At 39.3% G+C, this 16,586-nt stretch overlaps 2 pseudogenes; one reads left to right on the top strand and one right to left on the bottom strand.

The window, feature by feature from the left end:
* Window positions 1–225: 225 nt before the first annotated feature.
* On the bottom strand, window positions 226–1,426 carry LOC126529592 (NADH-ubiquinone oxidoreductase chain 4-like; annotated as a pseudogene).
* Window positions 1,427–2,192: 766 nt separating this feature from the next.
* On the top strand, window positions 2,193–3,272 carry LOC126529593 (cytochrome b-like; annotated as a pseudogene).
* Window positions 3,273–16,586: the final 13,314 nt, after the last annotated feature.

Raw genomic sequence — 16,586 nt, forward strand, 5'->3', positions numbered from 1 at the left:
AATCATATATTCCAAAATTACAAAATTATTGCAATAAACTGTAATTAAAAATATTAATATATAAAATACACTAAAGAGTAATAATATAAAAGCTCATTTAATAAAAATTGTTTAATGAATCATTCATCTATAAATCCACAATTTACTACTAAAAAAATTAAACTAATTAAACTTTAAATTCATTTTATAAAAAAATCAATTTTTAAAAATAAAAAAACCATAGGGAACAAGGGTATTATTAATAAAAAATACTCACGTTCAGTAATATTAAAACTTCTAAATAAAATTCATCCTGAACCGGAAATAATATAACTATATATATAAATAGAGTAACAAGCTCTTAAAAAATTAATAGTATAATAGGAAATATTACAATCATTCTAAATTTTAATAAACCTACTCCTAAAAACAATTCTCCAAATAAATTTATTGTTATCGGGGCTGATATATTAATTACACTAAATAAAAACATCACAAAGACAAATTAGGAAAAATATTAATTATTCCTTTTATTAGTAAAATATTACGCGTAAAAAATTGCTCATAAAGCATATTTGCCAAACAAAAAAGACCAGATCTACAAAGACCATGACCAATCATAATTATTACTATCCCATAAGAACCATAAGAGAGAAAAGTGAGACATCCTGCCAATGAAATTCTGATATGTGAAACAGAGGAGTAAGCAATTAAAGCTTTAATGTCTACTTGAAATATGCAGTAAATTCTAATTATAACAGAGCCCTAAATTGAAATAATAATAAAAAGTAATGGTATTATTTTTAATTCTAAAAAAATCTTTTAAATCGATAAAATCCGTAAGATCCTAACTTTAATAACACACCTGCTAACATCATAGAGCCGGAAATAGGAGCTTCAACATGAGCCTTAGGGAGACACAAATGGAATAAAAATATTGGAATTTTTACTAAAAACCCTAATATTATAAACACATATAGCATTCCTATTTTATTAAAAATTCATTCATTATAATGAATTCTTAATGAATATTTACAATAAATTATTAAAATATTAATGGTAATGAACCAAGAATTCTATATATTAATATATAAAATCCAGCTTGAATACGCTCAGGTTGACCCCCTCATTTAAAAATTATTATAATAATAGGAAACAAAACAGATTCAAAAAATAAATAAAACATTAATAAATTTCTAGAAGGAAAACAAACCACTAACATATTTATTATTAACAATACATAAAATGAGAAATATTTATTATTAAATGTTTTAGAAAATGAACTAGCAATGAATATTAGAAAAGTAATTCAAATTGCTAAAATTATTATAATAAATCTTAATAAATTTAAAAATAAATATTTAGTAACAATATTACCATCATTAGCTAAACCTAATATTAAAGAAAATCTTATTAACACTAATAATCTTATTCCCAATACAGCCTCACATACAATTCTAACTAAAAATACAAAAATTGTTAAAACATTTAAAAATGAAAAATAAATACATATTATTAATAATCATGACATGTACATATATTCAATTCTTAGTAAAATTATTATTATATAAAAACGATTTACAAAAAAGGACATAAATCCAATTATATACAAAATCATAATTAAAATTATCATAAGTCGAAATAATTTATATAAAATATTGATTTTGTAAATCAAAATAGAATTCTTCTTTCAATTCTCAGAAAAGATTTCATCTCAATAAATCAACAAAATTTACATACTTAATATACATATATTATTTTCTGATAATTAAAATAATTATTTTTTAAGAATTTTATTTATGTTAATAACCCATCCAATTCTCATATTAATTTCGCTAATTTTAATAACATTATTTTTAGCTATAACATTATACTTTTTAAAAAATATCATTGATTTCTCTTCTTATAGGTTTAATAATTTTAGGAGGAATACTAATTATTTTTATATATATAATTAGATTATGTCCCAACCAAAAATAAATCTTAATAATAAATTAATCCTAATTTCAATTTTATTATCAATTCCTATTTCGATTCCACTAATTAAAATAAATTTAGAAATTTTTCAAATGAATAAAATATACAATATACTCTTTACTAATATATTAATTTTAACAATAATCTTCCTCATTATTTCTTTAATAGTAATTTCAAAAAAAATAAATTTAATTACATGCCCAATTAAAAAAATATATTTAATTGATAATATTAAAATGATAATATTAAAATTAATTAACCCAATTAAAAATCTTCTACACCATCCAATATTTCTTACATATGAAATTTCGGATCTTTCTTAGGGCTATGCCTTATAACACCAATTTTTACAGGATTATTTTTAGCTATAAACTTTTCTAGTGACATCACTACTGCATTTTCTATAATTTCTCATATTCAACGCGATGTCAACAATGGATGATTAATCCGATCTATTCATGCAAATGTGGCATCATTATTTTTTGTATTGCATTACATCCACGTAGGACGAGGAATTTACTACTCATCCCTTTATTTCAATAAAGTATGGTTTTCAGGCCTTATTATTGTTTTTATTTTAATAGCAACTGCCTTTTTAGGATACATTTTACCCTGAGGTCAAATATCATTTTGAGGAGCAACTGTAATTACAAACTTCATTTCAGCTATTCCTTATGTAGGTAATTTAATAACTTCTTGAGTTTTAGGAGGTTTCTCAGTAGATAACAACACTTTAATTCGATTTTTTCTCTTTATTTTATTCTCCCATTCATTTTACTCATAATAATGTTAATTCATATTGTATTAATTCATGAAAAAGGATGAAGAAATCCTTTAGGTCTTTCAATAAATGTGGATAAAATTTCATTTCATCCATACTTTACTATTAAAGATATTATAGGACCTACAATGTTATGATAATATTTTCTTTTATTATTATTATTTATCCATACAGGCTTATGGATGCAGAAAATTTTAATATTGGTAATCCAATAATTACTCCCCCCCGTATTCAGCCTGAATGCTACTTCTTATTTGCTTATGCTATCTTACGTTCAATTCCCAACAAATTGGGGGGAGTAATTGCTTTAATAATATCAATTATTATTATTATTTCACTATCTTTTTCAATAAATAAAAAATTATCTTTTTCATTTTGCAATAATCTAAATAAAATTTTGTTCTGAAACTTAGTAAACTGTTTGTTAATATTAACAGATTTGGGAGCAATACCTATTGAATATGCATATGATAGAATAAGAAAAATTTATACAACACTATATTTTTTATTATTTATTTTAATAGCTTTATCATAGACTTTTTAACTATAATTAAGTATATATTTTGAAAATATAAAAAAGAACTTCTTCTAAAAGTCTTATTTCAACTGATTTTAAATCGTAAATAAATTCTAAATTTATTGCATATTTTCTGCCAAGTTGAAAAAAATAAATTTTTATTATTTATTATAAAATCTAACAATACGTTTCAAACTCGTGTCTATCGGTCATCTGGATATATAAAAGGAAACGTATGCCAGACTTTACACGCCAAATTTCCCACTATATTACAATTGATCCTATATGTGAGCAAAATAGGACCGATTTGCCTTTTTAGGTTACATTTTACCCTGAGGTCAAATATCAGTTTAATTCTCATAGAACATGGTCTTGAATTATATATATATAAAATATGTATTATATATATATATATATATATATATATGAGGAGTATTTTTCGAAATGAGCCAAATCCACAAACCGAAACTGGGTCAGATAAAACGGTAATGACAAGAAAAACTGGGCAACTTTCTTATAGAAAAACCGTTGCAACGAAATGGGTCAAATAACGCCAGGCGAACGTGTTCGCAGATCGTATTTCGTATCGAAATTGAGCCAGATCCAGCTGTTGCACGGATCAAAATGAGCCAAATCCATTTGCCCAATAGGAGAGCGCTTTTGGCATGACGTCATTTAGCCATCGCTGCCTCCTTGTCAGTTCCCGCCAAGGAGTTGGTTCCCGCCTGACAGCTCAGAGTGTTTCGTTCGTGTTTTCGCGAGTTCTTCGCTTTTCTGATATCGTTGTTCATGGATTCGGATGGCAATGAAGAGATCGGCGAAAGATCTATCCCTAGACGTCGACGGCGAAGTGAAAAAAAGCCGCATCACCACCGTAAAAGCAAGAATGCGCCGTTGCCAAAATGTAAACACGCGAAAAAGACTCTCAGGTGTGCGCTTGTGACAGAAGCATCCACTAAACGTTTCAAGGAGAAGTTTTACGAACTGTGTAGCGTGGAACAAAAGGCGTTCGTTTTGATGTACTGCACGCCAACAGCCGTAAAACGTAGGAGAGGAAAAGAAGCGGAACCTCGTCGGAGCCTTGCTGTTGTTTACAAGGTACTGATAGAAAATGGCCAAGAGATTCGTGTTTGTCGCGATATGTTTTGCGCAGTGCTTGATATTAGTCACAGCACAGTTACTCGCTATATAAAGCACAAGCATGAAAAAGGTGAAGTGAAAGCCGACAGTCGTGGAGGTGACCAGAAGATTAAGCGCTGCGGTCGAAAGCGATCAGCTGTTGTGGGTTTCATTAAGCGACTTCGGGCAAGAGAGTCGCACTACAACCGGAAGAAGACACAAAAGTTATACCTTCCAAGTGAGCTGAAGAGCATCCGAAACCTGTGGCAGATTTATAACCAACAAGCACCCGAAGATGTGAGGGTGAAGTATGGCTTCTTTCACCACATTTTTCGAGCGACGTTCAATCTTTCGTTCAGAACACCGAGGACAGACGTTTGCTCTGTGTGCCTGAAAAATGCGTATGAGATGAAAACTTGTGGAGATGTTTCACAGAAGCAGCGTGTCATAACAGAGCAACGTGTACACAAGTTGAAGTATAAGGCTTTTTATTCCCTGCTGCGTGAGAAGAGGGAAGACTTGAAAACATTCTCATTTGATTGCCAACAAAATCAAGTGCTCCCCAAAGTTCCGGACCAGGAAGCCTACTACAGCCGTCAGCTCTATCAGTACCACCTCTACGTGGTGGAAAACCAGGCAGATGGATCAATGCCCAAAGAGGCCATCCATTCCTCCACATGGAGCGAAGATGAAAGCTCCAAAGGAAGCAACCAAGTAGCCAGTGCGGTACATAATACACTTCGAAGCGCTAACTTCGAAGGAATTAGAGAGGTGCGGTTAGTAGCCGATGGCTGTGCTGGACAAAACAAGAACAGTACTGTGCTTTGCATGCTTCTTTGGTGGCTCCAGAATGAGGCTCCAGCAGGTGTCTCAGTAGTTTCCCTTGTGTTTCCTGTCACAGGACACAGTTTTTTACCCCCAGACAGGGTATTTGGCAGAATTGAAAAAGATGTTAGACGACACGAAGAAATCCTGAATCCACAAAGCTACCAAAGGATTTTTTTCAAATCATGGCACTGTGTTAGAGCTTGGAAAACATTGGCATGCGTACGACTGGAAGGCCTACTGCACGGCGGTGATGAAGTCGACATCCAGCTTGCCGTTCAAGATAACCGAAACGAAGGTCTTCTACATTCAAAGAAATGCAGCTGGTAGGAGTCCTCAAATTAGAGCAGAGCCTCACTATAAAGTTTCTGTGCCAAATTTCGTGTCAGTGCTAAAAAGGAGAAGGTCCCTTGCACAAGCACCCATAAGATGTGCACTGTACGCACACCACGTCAACGAAATGAGTCAGAGATGTGACCAGCCTTCTTGTGAAGCATTTCGGAAATTCCTGGCAAGACAATGAAGAGCTTGCGTACATCGTTAGTGTCTTCAGGCGCGCCCAAGAAAATGATCCTGCGGAAGAATTAGAAGAGAGCTGCTTATGCTGCCAAGAAGACGCACCTGCTCTTCAAGTATAGTTCTATTGTTCTTGAAGCACAGCAAAGCCCTGCTGCCAATGTTATTATAGCTTTTCTGTCATTATTACATGATGCCATTCTGGAAAGCCAATTTTAATAAAGTTTTCATAACAATACCGCCTAAAATCCAGTGTTTCAATTCAATACGAGCCAAATCCAGAGTTCTCACCCTAATATTGGGCATATCTGCCGCATAATTTTTCATTACTTGTGGTCGTAAACTTGCCCTAGCCGACATGTAAAGCATATCATATAATAGCTTTGCTAGCGTTGCATTTAGGTCCGGTAACAAATTTTTGCTTTTTTCTCAACTTTTGTTTACGTGGATTTGACCCATTTCGAAAAAAAACTCCTCATATATATATATATATATATATATATATATATATATATATACATATATATATATATATATATATATATATATGTACATATAGGTGATTCAAGATACCGCAGAATCTGAACATCACAAGGTCTAAAGACATCAGTTAAACATATCAAGAGGTAGGAAAACCAAAAAAGAAAACAACCAAATGACACTGGTTGAGATTAACACACGTGCTGTGAAGATATTGAAATTCACATTCTAACAGAGATAATGATGTGTAGCTAACGAAAGTCTCTCCTAATCTTTTAATGTGAAATGCCTTGATTATTTCACGTGCGCTTTGGCAGTTGTGTCTTGAAAGAATTTTTGTCTTCAAACAAAGGTATACAACTAGAATTGAAACAATGCGACGCTAAATGTGAAGCATTAGGATTGTTAAGTGATTGTTTGTGTTCTTTTAGTCTAATAATATTACACTCGCCGCTCAGTCCAATGTAAGTTTTCCCTCACATAAGTGGAATCTGATAAACCATACCAGTGTTAAAAGGCACAAAAGGGGACACATGTCTAATGCTGCAATCATTTTTTTTTTCTTTTTTGCCACCCTGTTCAAGTTCCTCTTTATCATAGGGCAGATGATAGACAATTTGAGGGGGGCCGAGAAAACCTTATTGACGTCATATCTAATTCATACGTTCCTAAGCCATGGGGCAATCTATGTACATAGGCAACCACAGCAAACCTTCTTTCCTTTTTCTGTTTTTCATGTTTCTTACCGGGCCTTTTTACCCATTTCAAAAGCTTTTCGCAGGTTATATATTGATAACAAATGCACAGGATAACCAGCCTCCTCGATATCTATCTGTTGTGAAAAACTTTGTTGTATACTGTGTGGACATGACTTAGCAATGGCAGACCTAAGAGCTGAGTATGCTATCCCCTGTTTAACAAGTTTGGAATGACAAGAAGAAAATTCAAGCAGTGGTTTCTTTGCCTTAGGCGAATGGTGCCTATAGACGTGCTCCTCATGGAACGTTAAGCACAGATCTAAATACTGTAATTTGTTGTTCTAGATAAGCGGAAGCGTGAAGCCAAGACGCCCACCACATTCCCTAAAAACATTTAAAATATCCGTAGCTCTCTTGGTGCAGTTATCTAGAGGACAAAACACCCGGTAGTCATCTACGTATCAAAAGGTCTGCCCAGCCAATTTCTTCAGATTGTTTTGTAGCTTTCTATTGACGCAACTTAGATAAATATCACTCACAACAGGGGCAAATTTAGAACGAATAAAAACTCCTGATTTTTATACACACATCGAACTACCCCACTTTACAAAGGTATTCTCTAGGTAAAACAAGAAAAGCTCTAAAAAAGATTCCAAAGGCATCCCACAGTCTTCAGTAAACCGGAACTCATAATTGTAGGGCGTCACTGCTTCTTTAACACTGAACATTAGTTCCGTTTGTGTAACATGTGTATAAATATTAGCATAAAGAACACAAACAATCATTTAACAACCCCAATGCTTCACATCTGGCGTGGCATTATTTCAATTGCGGTTGTAAACCTTTGTTTGAAGACACAAAAATTATTTCAAGGCACAAATGCCAAACCACGCGGTAAATAATCGAGGCATTTCACATTAAAAGATTAGGAGAGGCTTGCATTAGCCACGCATCATTATCCCAGTTAGAATGCGAATTTCAATAATTTCGCAGCACGTGTGTTAATCTCAAGTAGTCTCTTTTCGTTGTTTTCTTTTTGGCTTCTCTATCTCTTGATGTGTTTAATTGATGTCTTTAGACCTTGTCATGCTCATATGCTGCGGTATTTGCAATGGGAAAGGCAACTGGGGAGGATTAGGTAGCAGCAGACTTGTTGAAGGATGGTGGGCAGATTGTTCTAGAAAAACTGACCACCCTGAATACGTAATGTCTCATGACCTCGAGCGTACCGGAATCTTGGGAGAACGCCAACATAATCTTAATCCATAAGAGAGGGGACGCCAAAGACTTGGAAAATTATATACCGATTAGCTTACTGTCCATTGCATACAAAGTATTTACTAAGGTAATTGCAAATAGAATCAGGAACACCTTAGACTTCTGTCAACCAAAGGACCAGGCAGGATTTCGTAAAGGCTACTCAAAAAAGACCATATTCGCAATATCAATCAGGTGATACAGGAATGTGCGGAATATGACCAACCCTTGTATGTAGCTTTCATTGATTACGAGAAAGCATTTGATTCAGTCGAATCTTCAGCAGTCATTTAGGCATTACGGAATCAGGGTATAGACGAGCCGTACGTAAATATACTGAAAGATATCTATAGCGGCTCCACAGCCACCGTGGTCCTCCATAAAGAAACTAACAAAACCCAATAAAGGATGGTGTCATGGCAGGGAGATACGATCTCTTCAATGCTATTCACAGCGTTTTACATGAGGTATTCAAAGACCTGGATTGGGAAGAATTGGGGATATGAGTCAATGGAGAATACCTTAGTAACTTGCGATTCGCTGATGATATTTCCTTGCTTAGTAACTCAGGGGACGAATTGCAATGCATGCTCACTGACAAGGAGAGGCAAAGCAGAAAAGTGGGTCTAAAAATAAACTGCAAGAAACTAAAGTAATGTTTAATAGTCTCGGAAGAGAACAGCAGTTTACAATAGGTAGCGAGGCACTGGAAGTGGTAAGGGAATACATCTACTTAGGGCAGGTAGTAACCGCGGATCCGGATCATGAGACTGAATAATTCAGAAGAATAAGAATAGGTTGGGGTGCGTTTGACAGGTGTTATCAGATCATGAATAGTAGGTCGCCAATATCACTCAAAAGAAAAGTGTACGACAGCTGTGTCTGACCAGTACTCACCTACGGGGTAGAAACCTGGAGGCTTACGAAAAGGCTTCTGCTTAAATCGAGGACGACGCAACGAGCTATGGAAAGAATGATGGGTGTAACGTTAAGGGATCAGAGAAGAGCGGATTGGGTGAGGGAACAAACGCGAGTTATTGACATCCTAGTTGAAATCAATAAAAAGAAATGGGAATAATCAGGACATCTTATGAGGAGTGAAGATAACCAATAGTAATTAAGGGTTACGGACTGGATTCGGAGATAAGGAAGCGTAGCAGGGGGCCACAGAAAGTTAGGTGGGCGGATGAGATTGAGAAGTTTGCAAGGACAACATGGCCACAATTAGCACAGGACTTGGGTTGTTGGAGATGTATGGGAGAGGCCTTTGCCCTGCAGTGGGTGTAGCCAGGCTGATGATGATGATGATGATATGTATGTTGATAGTTTCAATAAAAAGTTAGCTGAGAGTTAGTGCTCGTTCTGTCTGCTTCTAATCTCTGTCTGGGTCCCTTCGCGCTGCAATTCAAGATCATGTGACTGTACCAGCTCCCCCAACTTTCTATTCTTTTGAATTCCCACAACGAAAATTTCTGAACCCCTATAGTGATCATTTTTTTGTGCGCCTGTGTTGTTTTTCGTTTGCCAACTTTTCTTCCACTCCACCAATCTTCTATTCACCTCTTACTAATCTTTATTGCGGACATGTTTACTTTCCCCCTTCTCTCGCTGAACCCAATAGCTTCAAGGAAACCAGGGATTCCTAAATCGACCACTGCGCAGACATGTTCGCATTCCAATAAAACATGCTCCATCATTTCCCTAGGCTTCTTCCCACCGCAAGCACATGCTTCTCCTTCATTTTATGTTTCGCTTAATAAGTGCGTGTTCTAAGGCATACTGACATCGCTTCTAAAACTAATGAGCTTCCCTTTCAGTTATCATAAATTGTTTCTTTGCTGATTTCGGTTTTTCCTCTTAAGTAGTTACTCATGGCAGGTTTCTTTGCCGTTGCCGCTTCTTTTGCTCAACTGCGATTCAATGTTTCTCCTCTAGAAATACCTGAAAACTCTCCCAGCTCATTTACTTCCTTCCATATTCCTCAGTTGATCTTCATAATCAATGTTATTCTGAGCTTCCCTCACTTCAAAACATGTCCAGCCCATACCACCCTGCACAGCTTCATTTGTAGTCCTCTCGTGAGAGCTTATAGCGAGGCGTCCCACCGACGTCTGGTTGAGGATGCCTCGGGGATGGATGGAAGGATGGATGTTATGAGCGTCCCCTTTGGAACGGTGCGGTGGGTTGCTCCACCAAGCTCTTCCTATTATACTGCCTAATGTCCTACCTAGGTTAAACAATAAAAAAAAGAAAAAAAAACACTACGAACTACCCCACCCAAATTTTCTGATACCCTGGGCCCTATAACGTAAAACTATACCAATATGTTTCTATTCCAATCTCCTGACGTCAAATTTGCGAAACCACCAACGCGAACACCGAGCGGGCATCCGCAGAGTTGTCTGAACAGACCAATCAAACGCTCTCCTCGTTCATAGGAGGTCACTTTTGTTTGCTTGAAAAACGAATAACATTGCCTACACTGAGCGGCTTGTATCGAATTGGCTGAAAAGAGGCGAGGAGAACGCTCAAGTGGAGAGGAATTCGATGGGGCCGAGCCACTGCACTGAAAGTCGATAACCGGAAGAAGAGGGTGGTGCCGGCGTCTAATTGGTCGGCTTTCCCTTACTTAACTTCCGGTGGCTGGTCGAAAATCGCGGCGGCATGCAACAGAAGCTCAAGAATGACGCTAAAACGGACCCTCAGCAAAGAAGAGTTGGCAGAATGAGGGGGCAAACGTGCCGAAAGTGCTCGAAAATGTTACACTGCCACGCAAGAAATTTTATTATACGCAAATACACCCATGCTCTCCGGCAGGTGCGAGTAGCCAGCGTCTGAGCGATCGGCGGCAGCCATCTTCTATTCCTTTCGGAACGGGGCAGCCTGCGGCTATTCAGAAAAAAATTCAGTTTTGTACGGCATAATAATGCATCTTTATCGCGTACACGTCACTTCGACGCGGTGAGTTCTTGCGGTTTTGTGACGTCGCGTGACAGGCAGGTGAAGTGGGTGCAGCCCGAAAATTTTTACCAATAGCCGAGGGCTAATGGCGAAAAAGGGATCGAATCAGAAATAACTGTTTTTCTTTTTTCCGTCAAATCATGCATAATCAGTGTGTACACATCATATCAGATGGGGAGGTATCGCGGTTTTCGTGACGTCACGTGACAGACAGGTGAAATGGGGGTGGTGGAAAAAAGTTTTTGACCAATCGTGGAGGGCTGATAGCCGAATTGAAATAGAAAAGTTTGGAGTAGTTTTACGTTATCGCGCCCCCTATTTCCAACTGTGCTTTTGTACGTCTCCGTTTTTTTGTTGTTTCCCTACTTTTCTTCCACCAATCTTCTAAACGGCTCTTACTAATGCCTATTCCGGAATGTTTACTCTTTCCGCTGCTCTCGCTGAACCCAAGTGCTTCAAGGAGGCCAGTGGCGCCCAAATCGACCGCTGGGTAGACGTCTTCACGTTCTAATAAAACATGCTCCATAGTCTCCCTAGCTTTACCGCAGCAAGCACATGCTTCTTCTTCCTTCTTATATGTCGCTATATAGGTGCGTGTTCTAAGGCATCGCGATCTCGCTTCGAAAAGTAATGAGCTTCCCTTTGAGTTACCATAAATTGTTTGTTTCCTGATTTCGTTTTTTCCTTTTAAGTACTTACTCATGGTAGGTTTCTTTGCCATTGCCGCCACCCATGAGATTATTTCAGCCTTTCTGACTTTCCGCTTGACCTTCTTTGTTGCTGTGTGGCCCACCCTACAGGCCCCGTACTTGCTGGTAAGCTTCCTAGTTCTTTTCCTCCACTGTGAATCAATGTTTTTCCTGCACAGATACCTGAATACTCTCCCAGCCCATTAACTTTCTTCCATATTGCTCAGCCGTTCTTCATACTCAATTTTAATGGAAGCTTCCCTCACTTCAAAACTAGTCCAGCCCATATCACTCTGCACAGCTTCATTTGTAGTCTCCCCGTGAGCGCTCAATGCGAGGCGACCCACTGACCTTTGGTTCCCATCGAGTCCTGATTGTACCCCTGATTTAAAGTAAACAACCGCATTTCCAAAAGTAAGCCCTTGGACCATTACACCTCTCCACATACCTCGGAGGACCTCGTACCTATTGTATCCCCATAGCGCTCTGTGCTTCATTATGGCTACATTTCCCTTCCCCTTAACTGTTATTGCTTTTTTTCTGTTTCCATATATCTATTGCCTTCGTTTATCCATGTACCCAGATATTTATATTCTGTTACGCGACGTATTTCCCGGCCCTGTATCTCCGCTGTCTGTTCACTGTTTTCATTGAATACCATAACACCTGATTTTCTAACACTAAATTTCAAACCTAAATTGTTGCCTTCCTGCCCACAGATATTAGCCAGACGTTGCAAATCACTTTGCTTGTTAGTTAGCAACACAATGTCGTCCGCATCAAATAAACCCGGGAGCTGCTGCTGTATTACTGTACTCGCCTCTTTGTATGAGAGATTAAACCCGATATTACTTCCTTCTAGCGCCCTCTCCATCCTCACCATGTACATCATAAACAGCTGCGGGTATAAAGGGCACCCCTGCCTCAGTTCCTTGTTGATATGAACTTTCTCCTCGCTCCTCATCCATTCCCATTCAACGCAAACGGTGTTTTCGAGGTAAATCTCTCTCAAAAGCTGTAGACAATTGTCACCTAAGCCTTCCCCTTCCAGAATATCCCACAACATGTTGCGGTCTACGTTGTCATAGGCCCCTGTAAGGTCTAAAAAGGCCGCATATAATGGTCTGCTTTCTGCTTTTGATATTTCAATACACTGAGTAAGAACAAACAAGTTATCATCCAAACGCCTACCTATTCTGAAGCCATTCTGAAGCTCTCCCAAAATGCCATTATTCTCTGCCCATGCTTGAAGCTTTAATTTGATTGCCTGCATTGCTACCCTGTATATTACCGATGTAATGGCCAACGGTCTATACGAGTGAATTCTATCTTTCTCCCCCTTACTAAAAGAAATTAAATTCATTCTACTGTTTCGCCAACTGTCTGGTATTCGTATATCTTTTGCAGTTTTTTCCACTGCTTTCACCAGAGCGTTCTTACTTTTTGGTCCCAGTTCATTTATCAGCCTAACGGGAACCTCGTCTAGCCCTGTGGCTGTGCGCTTAGGAATTTTCCGCTTTCTTCCAATTGAAATTTGTCAGCACCAGCTTCTTTTCCACTTGGGTCTCTTCGATGCTCTTTATTTCTCCAAATAAAACGTCGTCATTGGCTTGGAAAATTCGGCTGTTATTTTTCGGATGTAATTTATTGCCGCTTCTCCTTCCAATCTGTTTTCATCTTCGTCTAAAATATGTTGTTGAATTGTTGTTGACTTTTTGCCTAATAGTTTTCTGTGGTTCCGAAATATTCTAGGTGCGGCATTCTTTCTCACGTATTTCTGACAACGTTCACTTTCACCTATTAATTTTTCTTGCACCAGTATTTGAACCATAGACTTTTTCTCCCGGTATATTTCCCCTTTACTTGTTCCTTCATCCTGCGGCAACTGCGCCTTCTTTGCCTGCTTGTGCTCTCGAGATGTTTTCTGTCATTCTGCGATCGCTTCTCGTATCTCCCTGTTCCACCAGCTTTTCGGTTTCTTTTTTCCTTTCCAACGAACATGTTGTTTCTCTTTCCGTATATCTGTCATTATTACACTGAGAAGCTCACCATAATCCCACTCTTTACTTGGCCATTTGCCAAGTTCTTCCTCGACTCTAGTGACTGCATTTGTTATTTGTTCAGCGTTCAAATTTGGACTGGCCATTTCGCGCTGCTTGCTATCTTTCCCAACTACATATCCCATTTTCAAAATGATGCGTTTATGGTTACTTCCTATGCTGCTATGCCTTTCTTCATCAATGACGATTTCTTTCAACTTATCATGAATTCCTTCTGTCATCAGACAGTAATCAGGGTCGATTGCCGGTTTCCCACTTCCCACATGATTTTCCCTTCGCAATTAGGCCCTGTGTTCACAATAACGAGGTTATGTTGCTCACAAAGGTCTAGCACTGACTTCCCGTTGTTGTCGGTATAGCCATCTAAATCCTGCATGTGGGCATTCATGTCACCTAATAGGACAATTTCCGCACCATTCCCGAAACCCTTAATATCAGCGCTTATGCTTTCCACTAACTCCTTATTCTTCTTTGTGCAAATATTTCCGGTCCACAAATACGTAACGTCTAGCCAAGTTTTTTTCCCGCTCATTGTACCAGATAACCAAAGATGCTCCTGATATTTTGAGTTTACTATTTCGCATTTGGCTCCCTGATGAATGAGCATTCCGACTCCACCTCCATTTCTTTCCGACTTAGTTCTGTTGCACCCTTCCCAAACATAATTCTCAATAATTGGCGCCTCTTGTGAGTCTCTAAGGTGCATCTCTGTACACGCATACACCCCTACTTGTTCTCTATGTAACTGCTCTTCAATCTCTGCCAACTTTTCCTTTCTTATGCCGCCCTGCATGTTCATGTAGCCTATTGCATGGCGAGTTCTTTTTCTTGCTTTCCTCCTTTTTCTGTTATCGACGGCGATGCTCTTCTGAGGTTCCCCTAGGAGGCCTTCTTCATTACTATCTACTCTTACCTGCTGAGCGCCCGCGGGCCCCCTAAATAAGCGACAGCGTGACGAACAAGCCGCCAGCCCACTTCTCGTGCCAGCCTGTAATTGAAGTGGATTCCGTCTCGTTTAAAACCACCACAACTACTCACTTCTCTGTTTACTTCGACAACCTCGAAGTCTTTCTCTCGGCTCATTTTCCATATTGCCTCATTAACAGCCACTACGGCTCTCTGTACATCACTGTCATGTACAGGCACCTCCGGCACCGTGCACACCACAATCTGCACCTGAGGGGATAGCTCGCGCAAGTCGTCCACCCCCTTCGCCAAGCGCTGGGCTAATCCAATCCCTTTCCTGTTTAGGACGTCATTTAGCCCACCCGCTACTATGACAAGGTTGCGCACTTAGGCATTTTCTGCGAGCTTTTCTTTTGCTCGCTCCATGGCAGAACTCAGTGTCCGCCCTCGAAATCTCGCTACCGCCAATCTTTTGTCGCCTTTCATCCTCTCCACAATTGCTTTTGGGCACCCAGCCATGTTTGAGTTTCCGGCGATAATCACCCTTTCACTCTCTCTTTCCTCGCCCTGCTTCCCTTTGTCCTTTTCCGCGTGATTCGGACTCGACAAGGGGCATCGTCCCCTTGGCTCCTGCTTTTTGAGCGTGGCGGCCTCAAGGTGCTGCTCTTTCCAGCTAACGCTTCATCACGCTGCATGCATTCCACGTACTTCGCTGACACTCCCTCGCCTGTCACGTCGGGGGTCTGGGTTCCATTGTCACTCACATTCTCGTTCACAATGGCGGCCCTGCTCAGCTTTTCCTCGGCTGCTTCAAGTCTGTTTTCAACTACCATCCATGTATTACACTCTCTCTTTGGCTCATTTTTGAGCTCGTGCACCTGTTTGAGAAGGTCTTCCTGGAAAGCCTCCATTTTCTGCAGTCTTGTATCGACATCACATTGTGTGCCGGTTGATTCGATGCGCTGTCCATTCTCATCCGTCTCCTCATGTGCATTGAGGGACCCCCCGCGCATTGCTTGCTTTCCCATCTTTCTCGCGATGTATTTCACGGCTTTTTGCAAATACTACAATATTATAATAATGCTACTACTGATGCAAAGAGCATGATACTATATCAATGCAGAGCGCGTGCCTTTGACCAACAACCGATACGCACAGGATCCAAATCCTCAAGATTTCGCAAAGCAACTCTCACCACAGTTTCAAAAGCAGTCAAAGCCGCGGAGACCGTAGGTACGACACGCTCTCATATGCGCTCAACCACGCGGCCATGCTCTCCCTTTCCTACCAAAACACGCACAGTAAAACCACTAATAGCTATTTGTCTTGCCATTTCCAAGCTACCATTTAAAGACTACAAACACTCATCGTCCCACCCGGCTACACGTGTTGGGACGAAAGGACGCTCTAACCATCCTGCAAAACTAAATGTACACGAAGCATACCCGCGCACCCGAAACAGGAGAGACAAAAAAGGGAAGAAAAAGCAAACCACCCAATTACAATTTATTGGCAAAAAATCTGCAAATAAAAAGAGAACCAAGCTCAAACCATGCACAAGAACTTATGATTTCGTCGCCGCCACGGATCCCCGAAAAGCACGTCCATTCGCCACCAAATCGCGCCACCATGGCAATGCGGGGAGGCGAGGAAACCAATCCAGCGAGGTACTGCGAGGAAACCAATCCAGCGGCGCGCGCGAAGCGCGTGCTTTAATGTGGATGGTTGAACTTTTTGGCGAGGGAGCAGCCAGGCCGCAGCTCCAGTGGTCACGACACGTGGCGAGGCAAAACATTCGCTTTTAAAAGTGTTTAAATCATC

This window comes from Dermacentor andersoni, chromosome 9 (assembly GCF_023375885.2).
Source record: "Dermacentor andersoni chromosome 9, qqDerAnde1_hic_scaffold, whole genome shotgun sequence".
Taxonomy (NCBI): Eukaryota; Metazoa; Arthropoda; class Arachnida; order Ixodida; family Ixodidae; genus Dermacentor; species Dermacentor andersoni.